Here is a 5,125-nt window from a genome sequence, read left to right as displayed (position 1 = left end):
GTTAATTAAATATAAAGACAGCAAGCTTTGGTAGGAAAGGGGGAAAAAAATCCCATGTCATTGTTCTTTTGCTAAATGAGAAAGTGCTGAGCCATCTGTCCAAGACAGCAATCCCAAGTGGAAATTTATTGTTCTTTGGTTATTGTTTCAAAAAAACACAAAACCCAGAGGCTTCTGGGTACAGGTATACAAGGAATGTTCGTTGAGGGACAAGAGCAACACAGTTGTTCGTAGCAGTTAATTTTCTTAGTTCTTTGGAAAAACAAAACCAAGCAAAACTCTGAGTATGTTCCCCATGAATACCAAAATGAGATTAAATTCAACATCTAAAGACTTTTAATAAAGACGAAGCCGGAAGGATTCGACCACAGGGAATTGCCGACCAAAAGCATTAGAAAATTGGAAACCAGAAATGAGACACCAGAAGCCAGGAGACATCCCAGGTTACCCAGGAGACCGTGGTGGTACCCAGCTTGGATGGGAGCATATTCTTCCTGTGCCGGAGTGAACAAAACCGAGTAATTATCTCCCCACAGAAATCACGGCAGCCAGTAATTAATGGGCAATGCCGCTCCCAACCAGAGCACCTGTGTCTGCACAGCCCCGAGTGACAAGAAAGACACTTTGACAGTCTCACCTCCAGCTGGTACATATAGGCGGCCTGTCTTCATGCGACCAAGTGTATGAACCACCAGAATGATATGATCTCTGTGTGGGTCAACAGAATAATTATCTTTCCTCCACTGCTTGTTAAGTTGTGTTTTCCCGAAAGACAGGCTGAAGTCCTAACGCCCTGGTAGTTGTGAAGGTGACCTGATTTGGAAGTAGGGTCCTTGCAGGTGTCATCAAATTAGGATGAAGTCATTAGGATGGGCCCTGACCCAACACGACTGGTGTCCTTCAAGGGAGAGAACTCAGAGGAGGGGACGACCACGTGAAAATGGAGGCAGAGATTGACGTGGATGCGTCTGCAAGCCAAGAACAGCCTGGAGCCACCAGCATAGAAAGATCCTCTCCTGGAGCCTTTGGAGGGAGCACGGCTGCACCAACCCCTTGATTTTGGACTTCGGGGTCCCCAAACTGGGAGACAGTAAATTTCTGTCGTTCAAGACCCCCTGTTTCTGGTGTTCTGTTACGGAAGCCACGCGAAACCCCCCAGAAACACCCACAAGTCCCCAGAAGTGTCTCAGCTGTGGAATTCCAGGCTGGTGTGTGGGAGGTGCTCCCCCCACATCATGCCGAGTCAGGCAAGGTTAGTGTCATGACAAGGGGTGGCGGGAACCTGGAAGCCAGCAGCGCATTGGTTGGAAGCCCACCTGGCCTCCCTTTCCAGGAGGCCCGATAACACCCACCAGACACTGTGTGAGCATCGACGTGTGCCTGGAACGTTCTCCCCCTGAGCAGCGCCGGGGCTCACCCCACCTCGTGCAAGCCCTTGCTCAAACGCCGTCTTTATGAGAGGGCTTCTCCAATCAGCGACTGAGACATGCACCTTTGCCCCCAGCGTCCCAGCCCCTCTGTTCCAGGTTTCTTCACACTGTCTTCTCTTCGTACTTACGTGTTTTGTCTCTTGTCTGTCCCTTCCCTGGAAAATGCTCTGTGAGCCCGTTTTCTACACTCATGTGCCCCGGTACACATAGTAGGCACTGACTACATACTCATTTGCGGAGTAAATGGATAAATGAATGAATTCCCACCAGAGACATTGGGATACTTCAGGTCCAGTGGCTCTGGGTCGTCCACTTGTACGAATGTGCTTTCGAGAACAGCGCTCCCCTCTGCGGAAAGGGAGGATGTTTCCCTCTCATGTGTGGAATCTGAAAATCATGGCTTTTCACATGGACTCCCGTATCCCCCAAAGAGAGACGTGGGCCATTATAACTTAGCCACTCCTGCTTTTTAAAGCGGTTGTTGAAGAAGGGCTGAAATCTGGCTTGAACGTTGTCTTGGGCTGTTTGGGCTGTGTAATAAGAATAGCATAGATTTATACATTTGTCTGTCATAGTTCTGGGGACTGGAGGTCCCAGATCAAGGTGCCGGCAGATTGGTTGTCTGGTAAGAAGACCCAGTTGCTGGTTTGCAGCCAGTCACCTTCCCTCTCTGTCCTCTCCTGGTAGAGGGGACAGGGGGCTTTTGAGGGTCCCTTTTATAAGGGCATTAATGCCATTCATGACAGCTCCACCCTTGTGACCTAATCAGCTCCCAAAGGCCCCACCTCTTTTTTTTTTTAAATATGAAATTTATTGTCAAATTGGTTTCCATACAACACCCAGCGCTCATCCCAAAAGATGCCCTCCTCAATACCCATCACCCAACCTCAAGGACAAGGGAATTAAAAGCAAAAATGAACTATTGGGACCTCATGAAGATAAAAAGCTTCTGCACAGCAAAGGAAACAATCAACAAAACTAAAAGGCAACCAACGGAACGGGAAAAGATATTTGCAAATGACATATGGGACAAAGGGCTAGTATCCAAAATCTATAAAGAGCTCACCAAACTCCACACCCAAAAAACAAATAATCCAGTGGAGAAATGGGCAAAAAGGCCCCACCTCTTAACATGGCCCCCTTGGGAATTAAGACAAAGTGAGTCCCGACTTCAAATACACGTACTGACTGTTCATTCATTCATTCATTCATTAAGTCACCTTATGTAAGACACCGGAGAGGCTCAGGCTCCTTCCTGAATGAGCTCGCAGTCTGGGGGCAGAGGGAAGCCGTGTCTCAAGCAACAGGAAAACAAAGCAGGGAGGAGGCTGCGTCCTGGGTGTGCAATCTGCGGTGCCGCTTGGGGCTCGCGCTCTGAAGAGCCCAGGCTGGCTTCATGCTCCGCTGGCAGCATTTTGAAATCGTTTTCTCTTTCCTCTGGTGTTCTGGAGGTGCAGTCTGCTGGGGTGGGGAGGGAGGGGCGGTGGACACGAGCAGAGGACATGAGTGTGGTTGCTGTGACGGGTGTGGTTTCCTGCCGCCCCCACAGGTCAGACATCACGGCACTGCCCTGTCCAGGGCATTCGTGTGACGAGCCCTGACACACGGATGGGGTCATTTCGGTGACTCCACATACAACTTAACTGCCCTTATCTTTGCACTTACAGCTGGCATTGCCCACTATCAACACTACTGGTAATAACACTCATGCTAATAATTTAAAATCTTGGGGCGCCTGGGTGGCTCAGTTGGTTAAGCCTCCGACTTCAGCTCAGGTCATGATCTCATGGTCTGTGAGTTCAAGCCCCGTGTCGGGCTCTGTGCTGACAGCTCAGAGCCTGGAGCCTGTTTCAGATTCTGTGTCTCCCTCTTTCTCTCTCCTTCCCCGCTCATGCTCTGTCTCTCTCTTCTCAAAAATAAATAAATGTTAAAAAAAACCATCTTATTATTATTTCTTTTTACTTAAAAGGACATTAAATAGGGGCACCTGGGTGGCTCAGTGGGTTAAGCATCTGACTCTTGGTTTCAGCTCAGCTCACGACCTCACAGTTTGTGAGTTTGAGCCCCATATCGGGCTCCTGCAAGGGATTTTCTCTCTCCCTCTCTCTGCCCCTCCCCTGCTTGCTCTCTCTCTCTCACTCTCTCTCAAAATAAACAAATAAATAAACAAAAAACCCAAAAAGACATGAAACAGAATTCAAGACACCATGGCAGTCAAGAGACTTTGGAAGGCGGGGTGGAGTCTTGGGTTGGTACCTTTAATGGTGCTTTCTGGCTGCTGTTGAACAAGGCCCAATCTTTTCTCTGAGTACTGGGTCCTGGGAAATATGTAGCCAGCCTTGACAGGAAGAAACTGGTTCCATTAAAGAGGAACGAATACAGACAGAGGGTTCAGAAGAGAAAGGTCATATCCAGTCGGGGCAAATCAAGAAGGACCTGGCTTTGCGTGGTCTTGGCCACGTGACGGAGGACACGAGAGTCCATCGTGCCCTGCTGTGCCACTTGGAGAAAGCTGGTGCAGGAACACAGAGCCAGGCTAAGGGGTCCAGCAATGAGTGAGGGGCCCAGCTGAGAGCAGGCCTGACCACTCCCAGCTCTGGGTGATGTCACAGAGCAGGACAAAATTTTGGTCCTTTTCAGGATTGTGAGGCCCATCGTGGTCTGGGAGCCCAGAAAGGAGAGGCGGCCTCGGTGGCCACGATCACTAGTTGTCACACCTGGGACGACTGACCTTGTTCCTCCACCACCCATGCCACCCGCTGGGGACACCACTGCCATGGTGGGAGAGGCACCAAGACAAGCTGCTGGTCTGACCAGTACATCCCTGGGCGGCAAACAGAGAGGCCGGAGCAATTGCTTCATGGAGAATTCTCCTCTGGCCTTGGGGGGCTCCCCCACTGTGGGTTCCAAGTGGGGCGGGGATGCATCCCGTAACCTTGCCGGTGCTCTGGGACAGATGCAGATGTCAGGTTATCAGCTGTGTGCGTTGGAGGAGAAAGGGGCATGTGTTTTCATACAGGCTGACGGTCGCCCAGCCCTTCCTGAGGGCCCAGTGCCTCAACACCATCCTGTGAGGCAGGGGGCTAGACCCCAGCCTGATACAGGAGGGCGTGGAGGCACAGAGAGGGTGTGGAGGTTGCCCCAGGTCACACAGCTGGAAAGAGCTGAAGTTGGGGGCCCCATGGGGTTTGTGGGGGCCTGAGATCTAGACTTCCTCTCTCTGTGGCTACTTGTCCTTGGGGCTGACCGGCTCCTGCATCAGAAGGGATGCTGCTCGATCTGCGAGAGGATGCCAGTGACCCTTGGGGGTTCTCTGTCATGGGGTGCTTCTGTCTCTTCTTCTTCATGATGGAAGTCAGTGGGTAACAGACCCTGCCAGAGGTCCTGCCTGAGTCCCGGCCAGACTCCCACCCACCCTGTGGTTGCCTCCCAGCCGGGGGAGGGTGCCGGTGGCAGGGAGAAGCCCATGGGCGCCCTGCAGAGCTGTGCGTGGGCAGCTCACACAGGGAGTCGGGGTGGAGTCTGTGGCCCGTGAAAACCCAGTCCAGGCGTCTGGGGCTCCTGTGCTGGTTGTCCTGGGTCCTGTGGCCCAGCAGCTCTTCCCCGTTTCCTGCTGAATCCCTGCTCTGCTCCTTGCTACAGAAGCAGACTGCTGGCCTCTCTCTTCCTGTCCCTCCCCCCTCCCTCCGTCACCC

At 51.9% G+C, this 5,125-nt stretch overlaps 1 long non-coding RNA gene across 1 annotated transcript; it reads right to left on the bottom strand.

Annotated features, from left to right (window-relative positions):
* Window positions 1-318: 318 nt before the first annotated feature.
* Window positions 319-3,965, bottom strand: LOC147577733 (uncharacterized). Its single transcript, XR_015254398.1, has 3 exons — window positions 3,687-3,965; window positions 2,651-2,891; window positions 319-1,960 (listed from the first exon to the last, which is right to left on the bottom strand). It is a non-coding gene; the product is annotated as an uncharacterized LOC147577733 (long non-coding RNA).
* Between the last annotated feature and the right edge of the window lie 1,160 nt (window positions 3,966-5,125).

This window comes from Puma concolor, chromosome C1, assembly GCF_028749965.1.
Source record: "Puma concolor isolate L17-30 chromosome C1, mPumCon1.1.hap2, whole genome shotgun sequence".
NCBI lineage: Eukaryota > Metazoa > Chordata > Mammalia > Carnivora > Felidae > Puma > Puma concolor.
Note: the sequence above shows the minus strand (reverse complement) of the source record. Positions and strands in the feature narration are given on the sequence as shown.